We start from the raw sequence: 20123 nt of genomic DNA, 5'->3' as shown, positions 1-20123 counted from the left end.
TTTCCATAGTATATGTGAATTGCTTCGTCTCTTTTGTTTGCATTTACTGATCTGTTCATGGTTCTATTGCGTGATATGAAACAAAATAACTGCTGCATTCAAATTAATAGCACGTTCTACAAGAACATGAAAATGCATCGTTGTTCTCTACTATTCCAAGGTTTTCCATTTAGATGAACATGCCAAAGCACTCAAGATAACTAAATATTAGATCCTTTAGGTAGTACTAGTTGTCCAGCTTTGTATCCGAGCGTATCAAACCCATTTATATGTGAATATTGTAAATGAACATGTTTCACCTACAATCTTCTAAACTCTGTTTTAGAAGACTGAACGCTCACCGCATTTTTTAGTTTTAATACTTTTTCCTTAAGAAAAACATGAAAATGCATCGCTGTTCTCTACTATTCCAAGGTTTTCCATTAGATGAACATGCCAAAGCACTCAAAATATCAGATAATTTAGGCAGTACTAGTTGTCCAGCAGCTTTGTCCACGAGTGTATCAAACACATTGATACGTGAATATTGTAAATGAACATGTTTCAGCAGAGTAAATACACGCCCAATCTTCTAAACTCTGTTTTAGCTGTGCAGAGTTGAATCAACTGACTAAAAATAAAATTATTAATTAAAATTAATATTTCCTGATAAAGATCAATTGCGGGGATAGCTCAGTTGGGAGAGCGTCAGACTGAAGATCTGAAGGTCGCGTGTTCGATCCACGCTCACCGCATTTGTTGGTTTTAATTCTTTTTCCTTAAGAAAAGTCTTGGACTCCAATGGGCCATGCAACGACCCGTGAGGGAGCTCGCGTGGGCTAAGTCTATGACGCACGCCATGGGCCCACTAACACCCGCCGCTAGCCTATGACAACGCTAGCGGTTCCACTGAACAGGTCAGGTTTTACCATAATGAGATACATGCTGGTCTAGCATCTATAAAATATATTTAAAAGCGGAATTAATTGCTAAGGATTAACAAAGTAGACCACAATCATTCATTTTCAGCTCCTCAATGGTGTAACAGTTGAATAGGCATCATATTAAAGCGCATATAGACATGAGCTAGGCATTGGCAGCACAGTTACCTTAGTTTAAAAATCTATGATGCATTATATTCCAATTTAAGATAATGTCTAGCAAACTAGAAAAGGAATTTCCAGGCATACTAATTATATTAATGAACAGTTCCCAAGATGGAAGGAAAACTAATATTAAATCAGGGCATAGAGTGATAACAAGCCGTTGGAAACTAATAAAGTGTTCCTAATCGAAATCCATGCAGTACATATTATGACCAAATCAAGGAAAAAGTAATGAAATTAGCAATTGAGTATTTTTGACAGTGAAATGAAAGACAGATTATGCACAAAGCGAAACAAAAACTAAAGGAGAGAGCGCCCTAATTATCGAGGATTTGCTTGAACTAACGTAATTCTCTAGCGTTGTCATAGGTTCCGAACCAAGTAAAACCAATAATGTCAAAATTGTCTTTTTATCATTCCACTGCTTTTATCTCTCGAGTTCTTAAGAAAAATCCATGAGCGCTATTCTTCCCCTCTAGCGCTATTTCTTGATCCTATAATTGGTATCATATTCTGTTTTTTTTTTTATTTTTTACCTTAGGGCGTAGGGCATACGGTAGGCGCATGGTATTTTTGGCATAATAGCCAAAAGTCGATTCTCAAGAACTGGGATTTACCCCACTATGCACCTATTGCCTATGTACTTATATTTACCTCTTTTCATATCCATGAGGCTGGCACTAGGGGGGGTCACTAAGGTAGCAGATATACCTTTTTTTTTGTTTTTTGGTTTTTTATAATTAATCAGAATCGGTGCGATCACCCCTTCTAATAATTTCTTCGTTCAAGATTTTTTCGGTGTTCAAAATTGGTACAACACCACTCGAGTAATTTTTTATTACTTTTTCTTACTGCACTACTAAATTCAACACCAAATCTTAGAATAGTTCCATTTGTTTTGTTATGTGCAAGATTTTCTATAACCCATCAAGAAGGCTACAACACCGCATGTCTGCCTCTCCTCTTCAGTGAGAACTTCAGCTACTGCAAGGGGGGTGAATGGAGTACCATTTGAAAACCCAAGTTGAGATGTTGATCATCATCTAAATAAGTTTCTCACTACCACTCGACGACACTGGAACATCAATGGCATACGAAAATTGGGATCCACACATGATGAAGAAGATCGAGGCCGACGTCAAAACTACCCAGACCCTACAATGCGGCCTAACCAAAGAAAAGATGAACCAGATTGATTCGTTCAACAACACCAAGGAATTATGGTAGAAACTAATAAAGCTGCGTGAAGGAAGGTATTAAAAAAAGATTTATATTTAAATAAATTATATAACATCAAAATGCAGGATAATAAATCGACAAGTCAGCAGCATATTAGAATTCAAGATATTTTGAATGGACTACATGCAATCAGACAACAAGTTGAAAATCGGGACGTTATCATGTTTACAAAGTTTCAAGGGATCTTTTAAAATTAAATTAGATGAACTTTTTTCTAAATTTAAAGTTCATGAACAAACTATTGTTACTTCGACCGAGAAAGATGTTGCTTTACTTGTAAGTAAATTCAAGTCTAAGAAGCCAAAGTTCAAGTCCCGATCCGAACTTGAATTCGAAGACAAATTGGATTCCGAAGAAGATGACAAACTTACCTCCGAACTAGTCAACTTAGTTCGAAAATTGTGCAAAAAGAAGAAAGCGCTCTCCAAACGTGAAATCAAGAAGGCATTCAAATCACAGAGTACTCAATCAGAACCAAGCGTGACTCCAAAGAGCAAGTTCGAGTTAACATGTTGCAGATGCAACCAGAAAGGGCATTTCAAAACGGAATGTCCAAAAGAAAAAAACAACAAGAAGCAAAAGAGGAAGAAGGAACTGCAAGTAACATAGGACAAACAGTTGGTGCGGTTAGCACTAACGGTCTAACTCAGGTTTTGATGAATGACAAATCAGGTTAAGTTAGGTTTGTTGTGATCTAACACTCTGACCGAGTGTGCAGACGAAGTCCAGACAGGTCGACGGGTTGACCCGATGTCTGGCACGAAGTCCAAGCGGGTCGACGGGCTAACCAAACGCTTGGCGAGAAGTCCAGCTAGGTTGACGGGCTGACCGGATAGCTAGCGAGAAGTCCAAGTGGGTCGACAGGCTGACCGGACGCTTGGCGAGAAGTTCAGACGGGTCGAAGGGCTGACCGGACGTCTGGCAGGTAAGTAAGGTAAGTCACTGGAGGGGAGTGACTGTGAGGATGCATTCCCGGGAAGGGAACATTAGGCGTCGATCCGACTTAGATCCATTTCGGATATCTAAGTCGAGATCGTGACTAGATTTCGGTCTCGGAAAGACGGAATCTAAGTCATACTTTTTATATTAAACCTATAAACTGTGCTAACACTTTGTTTTGCTGGATATACCTTATCTATTTGCCTCAGACTAACCTTGTCTTGCAGGAAAGCTGCCTTCTAGAGAAAGGTGGTCCGGGCGCCCGGACGGGATCCGGGCGCCCGGACGGGATCCGGGCGCCCGGGAGGTGAATTTTATCCAAATCGCGCGTCGCCATGTGGAGCTCGTTGGTTGGACCTGCCACGTCTCACCAGGGCGCCCGGAAGGGATCCGGGGCACCCCGAGCCTCATATAAAAGGAGGGTCAGAGGGGAGCTTCAAAACAACAACTGAAAGAAAGTCTTCTACTGCTTGCTCTGTTGCTCTGCGCTCTTACGACGCTAACAAAGCTCCGACAACACGCTCCTTCCCTTTTTGGTTAAATTCTTGTCGGTATTTGCTTTATTTCCATTAGCATTCTTGTACTTTAATTTGTAACAATTTTTGAACTGTTAGTGATTGCCCACCGAAAGCACCCTTGTGTGCGGGCCTTGGAGTAGGAGTCGACACAGGCTCTGAATCAAGTAAAACCAGCTTGTGTTAGCATTGTCCTTTTATTTCCGCTGCGTTTATACTCGAACGATTTTGTTTATCGATATTCACCCCCCCTCTATCGAATCGCACGGTCCAACAAGTGATATCAGAGCAGGTACCGCTTTGATTTGGTGCAACCACCAATCAGACAAGAGGGGATTTTTTTTAATTTTTTTCCTTTCTTCGGATTTCACTTTTTCGTAAAATTCCAAACTGGTATAATTACCTTTTTGGAAATTTCTTTCCGTCGTAAATACATCTAAATTGGTGTAACACCAATTTAGCTATTTTTTTCCCGCACTACTAATCCAAGATCAAGTCTTGGAACCTCTCTACTTGTTTTTGTTGTGCAAATCAAAAAATGTCTCAATTGGAAGGCTTCAGCACAGTACATCCTCCCCTATTCAACAGGGATGACTTCTCGTACTGGAAGAAAAGAATGGAAGTCTACCTAAAGACGGACTACGATTAATGGTTCAGCGTCATAAAAGCCTATCGAGCGCCAGTCGACAACTCCGGAAATTCACTAGACCCGGAACAGTGGACTCCGGACATGAGAAAGAAGGCATCAACAGAGAACAAGGCGATTAACACACTACACTGTTGATTAACAAGGGAAGAGCTGAACTGGGTTGGACCACATCAGAATGCAAAAGAGCTGTGGCACAAATTGATCGAGCTGCACAAAGAAACCAGCGACGGCAAGGTAACGAAAAGGGATTTACTATTAAATAGAATATTTAATATAAAAATGCAGGAAGGAGAAACGGCGAGTCAGCTACACGCGAGGATCAAGGATTATCCTCAACGGATTCCACGCGATAGGCCACCAGATGGAAAATAGGGATCTAATAAGGTACGCCCTAAACGCCTTTCCGCGTAATTCCTTGTGGGCATCCATCGTGGATGCCTACAAAATTTCTAAATATTTATCAAAATTAAAACTAGATGAACTCTTCTGTGAATTAGAACTGCATGAGCAAACTAACGCCGGGGTTGAGAAAGGTGTAGCCTTATTTGCAGGTTCCTCAAAAGAAAAGAAGAACAAGACTGAACCTGAAGAAGACTCTGATCAGAACTCTGAAGACGAAGAACACCTGGTGAACCTGGTAAGTAAGATGTTCACCAGGAGAAAAAGGAGCTTAAGCAAAAAGGACCTTCAGAAGATCAATTCTCCAATCGATTCAAGGAGCATGACGTGCTTCGGTTGTAACAAAAAGGGCCACTACAAGGACGAGTGCCCGAAACTGAAGAACGACAAACCAAAGCTAACCAAAAAGAAGGTGCTCAAAGCAACATGGGACGACACTTCCTCGGACGAATCAGAAGCCGAAGAACAAAAGAACCAGAGTTACCTCGCGCTGATGGCCCGCGAAGAAGAATCAGAGGATGAATCGGAAGACGGGTCCGAACCCGAATCGAGCCACGAGTCCGTACTCGTTTCCGAAGGTTCCGAAGAGGTATGCCGAAATTTAAATAGAAATTTTTTTAAAATTATTTCCTGCTTAAACAAGAAATTAGTAAAATTAGAAAATGAAAATAAATCACTCCTTGAGGAAAATCAAGACCTCAAGGAACAAATCAAAAACTCAAGTCCAACTCAAGATCTAACACTTGAGGAGGAGAATCTAACACTAAAAATAGAAATTAATAATCTAAAGGAAATACTAGAAAAATTCACAACAAGGTCCAAAAACTTAGATTTAATTTTAAACAATCAAAAAGAAAGTTACAACAAAACTGGACTTGGTTACAAATCAAGTTCAACTAAAACCTTTAAATCATTAATAACCCAACACAAACGAACACGTAAAGCTTGGGTTCCAAAAGCGTGTCTCACCACGCAAGTAGGACTTAACCAATTCTACATACCTAAAGAAAAAATATATTATATAAATTCAAATAAACCAAAACCAAAATACAAACCTAAATCAAACAACTCAAAATCTAAAACCCACCAAAAATTAGACTATCACCAAGTTAATTATAATTATAAAAGAAATAGACATAAACCAAAGAATAAAAATTAAATTAATGGTCATTAATTCAGGAGGAGGCTCCAGAATAGCTGGCACCTCCAAAACTAACCTACCCGGTAGGGTAACCCCAACCAACCTACCCGACAGGGTAATTAGGACTAGTTAAAGAGGGTTCAAGTTTAACTTGAGAAATGATACTGGTAAAGTTTTGGATGATAGTACGTTAGGGAAGCTTAGTCTATGCATGTCTAGGAAGATATGACTTCGACTTGGTGCATCTGGCCAAGTGGAACTGACTGAAGCTATCCTTAATGAATCCTAACCAGTTAGACCAAGGTTTTGTACTAAGTCCAGTGGATAGGACTATTTGGAAAACCTCGAAGACATGGTTACTTTAATGATGTCCGAGTGACTCACCATAGCCCAGAAGTTTATCCAAAGAACGCCTATTTGTTGAACCCAAAGCTAAACCTGAATCTAACACAAGTTAAAAACAAACCCTAAAGTTGAACCTAATTCATCTCACAAAATTATAGGATTCCCTGATTTACAACATAGATCGGGTGAGATGACTAAGAAATTAAAAATTAAATTAAAATTAATTCAAATTAAAATAAAATTAAATTAAATTAAATTTAAATTAAAAACAAAATTAAAATTAAATTAAATTTGATTTAAATTAAAATAAAATTAAAATTGATTTATATTAAAATAAAATTAAAATTAAAATAAAATTAAATTAAATTAAATTTATATTAAACTTAAATTTTTTTAACTTAAAAATTTATTTTAAAAATTAAACTTAAATTTTTTTTAGATTATAAATTTATTTTAAAAATTAAACTTAATTTTTTTTAACTTAAAAATTTATTTTAAAAATTAAACTTAAATTTTTTTTAACTTAAAATTTTATTTTAAAAACTAAACTTAATTTTTTTTAACTTAAAAATTTATTTTAAAAATTAAACTTAATTTTTTTTTAACTTGAAAATTTATTTAAAAAATTAAACTTAATTTTTTTTTAACTTAAAAATTTATTTTAAAAATTAAACTTATATTTTTTTAACTTAAAAATTTATTTTAAAAATTAAACTTAATTTTTCTTTAACTTAAAAATTTATTTTTAAAATTAAACTTAATTTTTTTTAACTTAAAAATTTATTTAAAAAATTAAACTTAAATTTTTTTAACTTAAAAATTTTATTTAAAAATTAAACTTAAATTTTTTTAACTTAAAAATTTATTTTAAAATTATACTTAAATTTTTTTTAACTTAAAAATTTATTTTAAAAATAAAACTTAAATTTTATAAAAAAAATCATGTTAAATTAAAACTTAATTTTTTTTAACTTAAAAATTTATTTAAAATTAAAACTTAATTTTTTTAAAAAAAAATATTTTAAAACTTATACATTTATTTTAACTTAATTTTTTTTTAAAAAAACTTGTTTTAAAATTAAAAATTTATTTCTTTTAAAAACCTTATAAATTTATTTTAAAACTTATAAATTTATTTTAACTTAATTTTTTTTTTAAAAAAACTTGTTTTAAAATTAAAACTTATTTTTTTTTAAACCTTAAAAATTTATTTTAAAAGTTATAAATTTATTTTAATTTATTTTTTTTTTAAATTAAAACCTGTTTTAAAATTAAAACTTTTCTTTTTTTAAAACATTAAAATCTAAAAAAAAAACCGGAGTCAAAAACCAGGGGCGGGCGCCCCTGGTATATGGACCCGGGGCGCCCGGAGGGGATCCGGGCGCCCCGCCCCACTTGACCCCGGGCGCCCGGAATAGGTCCGGGTGCTCGGACTCCCCTATATATAGGGGGGTAGGGCGTCCCCTCCCTTTACACCTCCAAGCTTTCGTTCAAGCTTTCTCCAAGCTTTATTGCGAAAGCATTCAAAATTAAAATTTTCTCTCATTCTACGATTAATACGCGCTCGCGAATCAACCGAGGTCGTCAGCTCTAAAATTATTTAGCAATGGCTCCTCGGTAAAACTCTTGTCTTCTATTTTAAGTTTATTATTGCTTGTTTATTATCCTTAATTTGTATTATTTTACTATATAATTTAGGAAACGTTCTAAATCTGGTGCTGGGCCCTCTACTCCTAGTGTTGATCCTAGGTTTCCCACTAATGAACTTAGGATTAAGTTTGAGTCAACCATCTACATGGCCATTAGGACCAAATGTATAGATAAAGCGTTCTTTTTACGCTCTTGCATTCCAGCTATGGAGGCCATCAACCACTACAACCTTCAGAACCTTGTTGAATGTACTAGCTCAGTAAACATAAGTTTGTGTGCAGAATTTTATAACAACCTAGTAAAAATAGACCACTTTACTTATACTACTAGGGCAGCTGGAACTGATATCACGTTGTCCCCCACTGCCATCCGAGAGTTTTTGGAGTTACGAGAGTCTACCTGTCCCTTTTAGTGCTATCCTCCTAGGGACCTACCCTTTGAAGATCCCTACTCGCATATCACTCTTGATACGATTTATTCATATTTTTTCGGGGGCGAGCGAGTACCCACAGTGACCCAGTTTAGGTCAGTTATCCTTTGAGTCCAGGACTACGGCCTGTATAGGGTCTTAGTCTTTTGCATTCTACCTCTGAGCACTCGCGACATCGCGATGATGCGCCCATTCCATTCCTTTCTCCTCTATGCTCTGTGTCATAGGCTAGATATTGACATTAGCCTACATATCTTTTCCACTATCATTTACTCGGCCGGATATGTGACGAATGGGCGAGTTCATATGCCCTACTGTCACATTCTGACAGCATATATGTCCTCTTTGGGCATTGATGTCACCAGAGGTGACATCCGCTATATGACCGAGTTTGACATTATAGGAGCTAGGAACTTTTCCCTAGCTAGTATTCATATAGATTATGAAGGCATCATGACCTGGCAGAGGGAGGCACAACACCAGCCTGACCCAGACGCACAGCAGGAGGAGGCCGATGAGTTCTTTCTCGCACTCTTTCCTGACGAGGCCGCTCCTGCCCCAGCACCAGCTCGAACCCCACGTCCCGCTCCTCGCACTCTAGCTAATCGAGTATCCGGACTAGAGAGAGCCATGTCGAGCCTCCAGCATGAGTCCTCCGAGTTCCATCGAGATATACGACGAGAGGTCTCCGATCTCCGACGAGAGGTGCGACAGGAGGTCTCTGATCTATGGCGGGATGTGCGGCAGGAGATCCGGCAGGAGATCTCCGACCTAAGACGAGACCTATGAGAGGACGACCGGGCTCGTCACACTGAGATATTTGCACTACTTCCGTCGATGGGTTCCGGATCACCTCCGTCATCATCTCAGTAGTCGTGATTATTACGTAGCATTGTTATGACACTATTACAACCTTTTGTAGTACATATTATTCTACTGATCTTCATCTCTGATTGGTTATACTCTAATAGACTAGGATTTTTAAAATTCAAAATTGCTTTCAAATTGACTGTTTTAAATTCTAGGTTAAATTTGTTTTTATCTGTTTTAAAACCTTCCAACTTTTAGAATTTCAAAACAACTTTAGCCTTAGACTAGAAAAATCCCCTTAGAAATCATGTTCCCCCAGGACTAGTATTTGAGCATCTCACCAACACCCTAGGATTACCTTGCTTGTGATTGACAAACTTAGAAAGGGGTGAGATGCATAGGCCAATTGCCTGGACTTAAGATGCTTATGTCAGTGCATTAATATAAGTCTGGGTGTTAAATACAAAACCTACATTAATCAAGTTAAGTTATTCAGCTTAGTCAACCACTAACTGATCACAATGAACTTAACTTGACTAACCAAGTGAAAGCTGTCATCTTCTGATAGTCAGTAAGTAACTAATTGGTTAGACAACTATTTTAGATGTCAGGTTTAGGGGGAGGATTATTTAGTCTCATATTTATGTTTGGTTTTGAAAATCTTACTTTTGCAAAATAATCTTTATAAAGCTTATGTTTAAAACGTTGTTTTAACTTTACAAGCTTATTTTTGAAATTACAATAATTGGATCTAGCTTTGAAGTTTGATTTAAAAATTAAACTTCACTCATTTTGAAAATCTGGATTTTGCAAACTTAGACTTGAAAAATAAATTTTAATTAGTTTTGAAAAGTAAATTTAACAAACTCAGTTTTGAAAAATAGAGTTAGATTTGAAATTTTTTGATCTGGAAACTTATGTTTTTAATCCACTTTTGAATACTTACTTCTATAAAATAAGTTTTTAAATTAGATTTTACAAACTAAGGTTTTGAAAACTGATTTTGAAAACTTTAAACCTTGAAATTTTGGTTTTAAAAACTCATGTTTAAAGTTGAAACTTACTTTGAAAATTTGATCTTAAAATTCTCTTTCTTAAGTTTTGCAAAGTTAATTTATTTTGCAAAAATTATCTTTCAAAATTACTCAAAATGTACTAAATACTAAGTTATGTTGCTAAATTAGCTATTTTCAAAACTTAGTTATTTTGCAAAAGTTAAGAAACAAAAGCTAAATTACTCCCCCAAGTCAACCTAACATCATTTCCTACAGTTTTTTATGCATTCTGTATTGTTGAATGGTTAATTTGTCTTCCTTATTTGATGAATGCCAAAGGGGATGGATAGGTGGTTAAGTTAGAAAAACAAAATAAAATACTTAAATCTCATAGTAGAACAAAATGTTTAAACTCTTTTACTCGCATATTTTTACTAACTTAACCAGGTTGTCATTCCATCAAAACGGGGGAGATTGTTGGTGCGGTTAGCACTAACGATCTAACTCAGGTTTTGATGAATGACAAATCAAGTTAAGTTAGGTTTGTTGTGATTTAACACTCTGACCGAGTGTGTAGACGAACTCCAGACAGGTCGACGGGTTGACCGGATGTTTGGCACGAAGTCCAAGCGGGTCGACGGGCTGACCGGACGCTTGGCGAGAAGTCCAGCTTGGTCGACGGGCTAACCGGATAACTGGCGAGAAGTCCAAGCGGGTCGACGGGCTGACCGGACGTTTGGCGAGAAGTCCAGACGGGTCGAAGGGCTGACCGGACGTCTGGCAGGTAAGTAAGGTAAGTCACTAGAGGGGAGTGACTGTGAGGACGCGTTCCCGGGAAGGAAACATTAGGCGTCGATCCGACTTAGATCAATTTCGGATATCTAAGTCGAGATTGTGACTAGATTCCGGTCTCGGAAAGACGGAATCTAAGTCATACTTTTTATATTAAACCTATAAACTGTGCTAACACTTTGTTTTGCAGGATATACCTTATCTATTTGCCTCGGACTAACCTTGTCTTGCAGGAAAGCTGTCTTCTAGAGAAAAGTGGTCCGGGCGCCCGGGAGGTGAATTTTATCCAGATCGCGTATCGCCACGTTGAGCTCATTGGTTGGACCTGCCACGTCTCACCAGGGTGCCCGGAAGGGATCTGGGGCGTCCCGAGCCTCATATAAAAAGAGGGTCAGAGGGGAGCTTCAAAACAACAATTGAAAGGAAGTCTTCTACTGCTTACTCTGCTGCTCTGCGCTCCTGCGACGCTAACAAAGCTCCGATAACACGCTTCTTCCCTTTTTGGTTAAATTCTTGTCGGTATTTGCTTTATTTCCATTAGCATTCCTGTACTTTAATTTGTAACAATTTTCGAACTGCTAGTGATTGCCCACCGAAAGCACCCTTATGTGCGGACCTTGGAGTAGGAGTCGACACAGGCTCCGAACCAAGTAAAACCAGCTTGTGTTAGCATTGTCCTTTTATTTCCGCTGCGTTTATACTCGAATGATTTTGTTTATCGATATTCACCCCCCCCCTCTATCAAATCTCACGATCCAACAAAATCATCATCGGAAGAGTCAGATGAAGAAGAATAAGTCCAAGCGAGCTTTCTCGCGCTACCAACACGACAACAAGTAATCGACTCTGAGTCCAAGAACCAAACCGAAGATGAGTCCGAGTCGAAAGACGAGTTCAAGAGAAGCCACAAATTCGTATCCATTTTGAAGGGCCAAACACCACTGTAAGTCCAGCTTTAGTTAAGAAACTGTATAATTTAATTTCATATTTAACTAGTAAGTTAGCCAAATCCAACATCCGGGTCAAGTTACTCCAAAAGGAGGTAATAGTCCTTAAGGAAGAGACTAACCCAAGTTCTTTAACTGTCAGTTCAAAGTGGAACTTCAACTTAAGTCCAACAACTTGAAAAAGAAAATTCTGTCTTGAAAACTCAAGTCAAAGAACTTAAGAATTCATTGGAATGGTTCACTATGAGTTTCAAGAATCTTGACATCATTCATGGAAAACAAATGGTCATATATAATTGATCTGGAATAGGATACAAAGCTAATGCGCAATTTAAATCTTACTTGTCAATTATGAACTGAAATAGAAACCAAGTCCAAGCATGAGTTTCAAAAATAAACTTGATTAATCAAGTTAGACCAAACTAATATTGGATCTCCAAGGATCAAATTCACTTCCTAAATAGACCATATCGAAATTATAATCCAGGGGGAGCCAATAGAAAGACTATTTTTAAAATTTGATAAATTTGATTGATTGCTTGATTTATTGCTTTTATATGCATGCTTAGTTTATTATTTGCTTAATTTAGAATGGTTAGATAAGGACTTAGGCTTGAATGAGACTTGCTCAACCTAGTACCGGTGTAGGGCGAGATGATAATACGTTAGGGAAGCCTGGTCTAGAAGTTAAGGAGGGTAAGACGTACCCTAGTTGGTCTACTTAGCTAAGTGGAACTAACTAACCGAAGCTAAATCGCCACATCCTAGACTAATTATACCAAGGTTTTTCAATAGGAAAATTAAATATATAATTTCTTAAAGAGACTTGGTCTAGAAGTGGTCTTTGTTCTGATACCTAAAAAACCCTTGTGTCTTATCACAGTCTGGAGGCTAATTTTTTAAATATATATTTAATTGACATACAGTTAAACATGAATCTAACTTAAATATCGATCAATTCTTAGATTTTAGATTAAATTAATAAAGATAAAATTAATAATTATCTCACAATACCTAAAAGGTTTCCCGTTTGAAAACTTAAAATGTGTGAAACGCTAAGGTTAAAGTTAGGTTGTTATACCAGCATAGCTCAATTTAATCTAATCCAACTTAATTTTAATTAATCTAATCGACTTAATTAACTTTAAAAACTTAGTTTTATAAAATATAATTAATTTTGTAAACTTAAATTATTTTTAAAACTTTAATTATTTTTTCTAATCAAGTTCTCAAAACTTTATAAAATTTTCAACCTCAGGCCATCTTCCTTAATTTTTTAAACAAAATTTAATTAAATGACCACTTAATTTATTAATTCCAAACATAACTTACTAATTAAATTTAATTAATTCTAACTTAATTGATCCAATTCACTTAATTAAACTAATTACTTAATAAATCTAATAATTTAATCAAATTAACCTAATATTATATACTCTTAATTAAATAAATAAATTAAATTTTCAAAAATTAATAATTCTTTTTCAATTTTCAAAATTTTTAATAAATTAAGTTAAAATTTGCAACGTTAACTAATACAAGCGCCTCACACCGCCTCAATAGAGGTGTCTAAATTCAATAGAGGCGCATAAATTTAACTCAAGCGTCCTAAACCATTTTTTGAGGCACCTATGGTTTTTAACCACAACACCCACGATTTTCACTATTAAGGCACCTTGAACCAATCAAAGCGCCTCAATACCACCATGTGTCTAGGCGCCTAGATAAATACAAGCGTTTGGATAACCCTTTAAAAGGAGGTTGAGCCATTAGTTTACAGGCACCTCTAACCAATTTCTCCTTCCTATTTTCGCATTATTTTTTATCCTGGTCCAAGTTTAATCAACCTAGGTTATCATTTTCTATATAAATTTCAAAATGACAAGGTAAATACTTGAAATACCCCTAAATTATATTTTTTTTCTTATTTTAAATAGTTAGACTTAAATTATTTAATTGTGATAAGATTAAGCTAAGGAAAAGGCTTCTACGGTTGGGTCCTCTAGTACTCCTAGCACTGACCCTAGATTCCCTTTTGAGAAACTTAAGATTAGATTTTTGTCATTATCATTTAGGTCGCAACCTCCTAGGTCTATTGATAGGATATTCTATCATCGATTACGCATTCCTACTGTAGAGATAGTAGATTATTATTAGCTAGGTAATCTTGTTTGTTGTACTAGCCCAGTTAACACAGGATTATGTGCTAAGCTATACAACAACTTAATTAGAGTTGATGACTTGGTTTACACTATTGGTGTAATATTCCTTGGTCAAGGTTGACTACGCTTGAGTTGGCCAAAGCTTGAGTCTTGATGTTTAGATTTCGATGTTTGGCAGTATATGGTTATTGCAGATGCAATCATCTGATTAGAGAGATTATTGATATAATTCCCCTCTGGTCAAGGACTAGCTAGTTAGATGTGAAGAAGAGTTAAGTATGTCAAATGGTTGATAGGATACTTGACTGGGAAAGTCCTGGTGAGTGAAACTAGGCAGTTTGGAAATCCTAGTGAGTGAAGTCAGGTGAAAACACTAGTGAATGAAGTTAGGTGAAAGTCCTGGTGAGTGAAGTCAAGCAGATGGAAAGTCCTAGTGAATGAAGCCAAGCAGATGGAAGTCCTAGTGAATGAAGCCAAGCAGATGGAAAGTCCTGGTGAGTGAAGTCAGGTAAATAGAAAGTCTTGGTGAGTGAAGCTAGGTAGATAGAAATCCCTACTGAGTGAAGGTAGACAGAAGGAAAGACCTGGTGAGTGAAGCCAGACACGTGGAGATCCAGGTGGGTCAAAGTTGACCAGACACCTGGTGTTGGGAAGCCTAAGTAGGTTAAAAGATTGACTGAATACTTGTCACGAGGAAATCCAGATGGGTCAAGGGTGATCGGACATCTGATGGAAGTTCAAGTGGGTCATAGAGGACTGGACATTTGGCACGAGACGGTAAGTCCAAGTGGGTCAAAGGATTGACCAGACACTTGGTGAAGAAGTCTCAGCAGGTCAAGGTTGACTAGATGCTAGGCAAAAGGAGTCCCAATAGGTCACGGCTGACAGGATGTTAGGTTTGGGAACCTTGGACTTGAGTTTAGGCAAGTTAAGGTCGGGGCAATCAATCAGTTGATCGATTGACCCAAGCCCAATCGATCAACCATTAGATTGAGAGAGTGCTGCGAGAAGCAGCGACCCAATCGATCGGCCATCGATTGGGAGTAAATGTCGCGAGCATAGAGAGCTGCCCAATCGATTAGCAGATCGATTGAGCAACGCCAATCGATCGACCAATTAATTTGAGCTAGGTTTATCGCGCGAGTTGCGATAAACACTGAATTGATCGATTCATGGTTCTCCAACAGAGCACAGAGACGCTCTGAATCGATCAACCGATCGATTTAAGCCTCCCCAATCGATTAGTCAATCGATTAGGTTGTGACCGTTATGAAGGAAGTGTTGGATTTAAAGTCGTCTTACTTGCAGCGATTCCATATCTCTTCCTCTCCACTTCTTGCGATCATTCTCACAGGTTCACACTAGCTTCTTAAAGCTTCTTGGAGTAAAGTGTTGTTGCACTTCCAAGGTCAAGAGATGTTCCGCACAAAAAGAAGCAAGCTAGGGGTTTGTAAATCGTGTAAGATTTGTATTGTATAAGCTTGTTTTTCTTTCTTCTTGTATTAAGAGTTTGTATAAGGCTTCTCCACCTTCGGTAGTTACCGTAAAGGAGTGTTTTCATAGTGGATGAGTGAGTGAGGGTCAGATCTTTGGATTAGTCACCTCTTCTTGAGGTGGATACCAAGTAAATTCTATCGTTAGCGTTGCTTGAGAGTTTTCCGCTGTATATGATCATCACGAAGCAAGACAACGAAGCGTGACGAGCTATTCAACCCCCCCTCTAGCTACAAATTGACCCTAACAGACACAATTAGGGTCGTACGGAGAGATGTTACTTTTTCTCTGTTGGGGTTCAATCAAAGTCCCACATTAGAAAAGATTTGATAAAGATCACGGGTTTAAAAAGGATGCATGATATCTCCATTGGTATGAATCTTTTTGGTGAGAGCCCAAGAGCAAAACCATGAAGGTCTAGGCTCAGAGTAGACAATATCATGTCATTGTAGAGATATGTGGGCGACCTTTGCATAACAAATGGTATCAGAGTCATGGTCCATACCAGATACCATGTAGGGTGGCCTTGAATGAAGTTAAGGGTGGGCTCGGGGCAGGTTAGGTTAACTGGATACTTGTGGGAAGGTCCCGAAGTAAGTCAGGGTAACTGGATACTGCGAGGAGGTCCGGAGCAGGTTAGGATGATCGGATGCTTGCGGGGAGACCTAGAGCATGTTAGGGTGACTGGATGCGGATGCTTGCGGGGAGGCCCAGAGCAAGTCAGGGTGACCGGATACTCGCGGGGAGGCCCAGACCATGAGAGTAATTGTGGTTCTTCGTTTGAGGGGAGGATTTTTAAAGTTCAATCAAAGTCTCATATTGGAAAGATTTGATAAAGATCAAGAGTTTAAAAAGGATGCATGATATCTCTATTGACATAAGTCCTTTTGGGGAGAGCCTAAGAACAAAGTCACGAGAGCCTTGGCACAAAGTGGATAATATCAGGCTATTGTGGAGATATGTGGACATTCTTTGCACAACATTCTCCTATTGTTATGAGAGACTTCTTGAGATTTTGACCTTCTACATGTTCATTCTTACGTTACCCTCCTAGAGATTTGTCATTTGGTGATCCCGACTCTTATATCACACTTGATAGCATGTATACCTATTTCTTTGGGGGTGAGAGGATCCCTACTCTCACTCAGTTTCATTCCCTCCAATTTAGAGTTCAGGATTATGTCCTTTATAGAGTCTTAATTGTTGATGTTAGGACCGAAAAGTAGCTAGAGGGGGGGGGGGGATGAATAGCTTCGCGTGTGCTCGTCGATCTTCGTTGCTTGTTTCTTCAAAGTGATGCGCAGCGGAATACAAAGAAACAAACTACAACAATGCTAACAATAGGATTTTACTTGGTATCCACCTCACAAGAGGTGACTAGTCCAAGGATCCACGCACACACACACCTCCACTAATAAACACTCATTTTCGGTAACTACCGAAGGCGGAGAAGCCCTACAAGACTCTCAATACAAGTAGAAGAAAGGGTAGTAAAGAATAAGCAAAAGCTTACAAGAGATGCAGTAAAAACCCTAGCTTCTTCTTCTTCTTCTCGTTGCAACTTGCCTCTTGACTTGGATGAACCTCCAAGAACCTTCAAGAACTGGCGGTGAGGAGCTTAGAGAGTGCTGGGGAGGAGCTGTGATGAATCTGGAATGAATCGGTGAAGTGCTACCGAAGGAAATGAACGCCTGCGGCTTAAATCGACGCTAACGGTCGAATCCCGATCGATTGGAATGCTCTCAATCGATCGGGGAGGCTTTGGATCGATTCACGGATCGATCCAGAGCGCCTCTGTGCTCTGGAAAAACTTCTGGATCGATCCACGGATCGATCCAGCGCTTATCGCGCAAAGCAGCAGCGTCCCAATCGATCCACTGATCGATTGGGACCTCTGGATCGATCCACCGATCGATCCAGAGGGGTTCTGTTCGCGGGGACTCGCCGGATCGATCGGCCGATCGATCCAGATCTTCTGGATCGATCCATTGATCGATCCAGATCTTCTGGATCGATCCATTGATCGATCCAGATCTGCTGGGTCAATCCACGGAACAATCCAAACCTGCTGGATCAATCGGCTGATCAATCCAGATCTTGGTTTTTGCCCAAAACCAAGCCCAAAGCCCCCTAAACCAACATCTAGTCAACCATGACTTGTTGGTACATAAGACCTAGCATCCGGTCACCCTTGACCAGCTAGGACTCTCTCACCAAGTGTCTGGTCAATCCCTTTTACCCACTTGGACTTTTCTCTTCTTGCCAAGTATCCGGTCACTCCCTAAGACCTACTTGGACTTTTCTTCCTCGTGCCAAGTATCCGGTCAATCCCTTTGACCTACTTGGACTCTCACCAGATGTCTGGTCAACCTTTCCCAATTGCCTAGCTTCACTCACTAGGTCTTTCACCTGGCTTCACTCACCAGGATTTTTCTCCTGCCTAGCTTCACTCACTAGGACTTCCCAATTGCCTAGCTTCACTCACTAGGTCTTTCACCTGGCTTTACTCACCAAGATTTTCCTCCTGCCTAACATCCCAGTTAGGACTTCCCAGTCAAGTATCCGGTCATCCTTGACCTACTTGACTCTTCTTCAATCAACCTTGCATTGTCAAACATCGAAATCCAAACCAAGACTCAAGCTTGGTCAACCAGGTCAACCTTGACCTGAGGAATGTTGCACCAACAATCTCCCCCTTTTTGATGTTTGACAATACCAACACTATCACTTACAATACCACATGTAAGTTAGGCTAATCCCATAGCCTAAACCTTCTTCATGCCACTAGGTAATGAATACATAAGTTAAGCCCTTCATTCTCCCCCTAAGAGGGCAAACTCCCTCTAGGTGATAAAAGCCTAACTTACTCCCTTTCATTCTCCCCCTATTGGCACACATCAAACCATGCACCATTTTTGGGCACACATCAACAGATTCACTTGTTGAAAACTCTCCCCCTGAAGAGTTGCTCATCGTCGTTCACAACTTCACTCGTTGTGATCAGCACGATAATGAAGGTCTCATACCCTTCATTAACCTTAACCCTACATTCTCCCCCAATGTAGGCAAATGCCCATCCTTGAGCATTATCCACTTGAAACCACTTGAACAATGAGGATATCCACTCCCCATTAAAGTTCAAACGCTCAATCTTGAGCATGTTCTTAACGGAAGGTTAACCACCTTCCAAGGTTCATGAAAAATAATTTTTATGTCTTTAAAAAGTCCCTCCCCATAAAGACATGGTGGTAACTTCTGTCATTGCACCAACAATGACTTGGAATCCCCAAAACTTTAGGAAACCCAATTTTAGAAGTTTTGAGGTTCAAATATTCAAAATTTGAAACAAACCTCAACCTAAACTTCAACTTAGCCTTCCTTAACCAATCCATCCTTGTTTTCCATACGAAAACACCCTTTTTATGTATACAAATGTATTTTCAGGGGTTTGGAATAACTACCTAGACTAAAATAGGTTCAAAATGCTGAAAATAAGCTTTCCCAGCCAAAATCAGCATCTTCAATCGATTGGAGTTGGGTTCCAATCGATTGAACCCTGCTGAATCGATCCACTGATCGATTCAATCTTCTTGGATCGATCGGCTGATCGATCCAGCGAGCTTCTGCTCGCGAGAAATGCCTTCTCAATCGATCGGCTGATCGATTGAGGCACTCCAATCGATCCACTGATCGATTGGAGGCCTGAAATTGCTGAAATTCAATTTCAGCCAATTTCAGAAACCCCTAGAAAATTCTACAAAATTCCAAAAATCGTAAAAATTTGTGTAGACATTATTTAGGGTATAATTTATCATGGAAAAATAGTTTTTCTATGAAAATACATCATATTTTCAAAGATTGACACAAACTTGAGAACTTGCAAAAACTTTAGTGTTTTCTTCAAGTTTGTGTCTAACTATTCAATGGTGATTACTATCAAAAGATAGCCTTCACCAAGGTTTTCCAAAATTATTTTGAAAACATTTTCAAAACCAATATCCCACCATGTTCTTTGGGCTTAATGTACATGACTTGTACATTAGCTTTCCCAATGATGGGAAAACACATAACTATGTGTTTTGATGAACTTAAAACTCAAGGAAATGCACTAACTCAGCATGTTGAGTTTTGTTCGTCTTCCTAACATCTCACTTGTATCTATTATGCATAAAACACATACAAGTCATCTTATAAGTCTTTGTGAGATGTTAATTTTGGTTTTGCTCTAACCTAGGGTTCATGCATATTTATCTAGTCATCTTGTGGATATTGACCATCCACCTAGGATGTCATTTGGTATGCCACTTGATGATAATTGCCATTTGTCCTTAATTTTAAGGAAATAACATAATGCATGATAATGTTATGGCATACATCAAAAAGAAATAATTTTCAGAAGAAAATTTCCTATAACTACATGATGTATGTATGTCATGACATGGTATTTTTGAGTTTTTCATAATAAGTCATGAATGCACAAATAAAACATGATGTCATGGCATATAATGGGCAACCAAACATGGCAAGATTT

The 20123-nt window shown here is 38.1% G+C and overlaps 1 non-coding gene across 1 annotated transcript; it reads left to right on the top strand.

Moving 5' to 3' along the window:
* Window positions 1-661: 661 nt before the first annotated feature.
* TRNAF-GAA lies at window positions 662-734 on the top strand. Its single transcript has one exon. It is a non-coding gene; the product is annotated as a tRNA-Phe (tRNA).
* The last annotated feature ends 19389 nt before the right edge of the window (window positions 735-20123 follow it).

The sequence above is a fragment of the Zingiber officinale genome, chromosome 4A (genome assembly GCF_018446385.1).
Source record: "Zingiber officinale cultivar Zhangliang chromosome 4A, Zo_v1.1, whole genome shotgun sequence".
Taxonomy (NCBI): Eukaryota; Viridiplantae; Streptophyta; class Magnoliopsida; order Zingiberales; family Zingiberaceae; genus Zingiber; species Zingiber officinale.
Note: the sequence above shows the minus strand (reverse complement) of the source record. Positions and strands in the feature narration are given on the sequence as shown.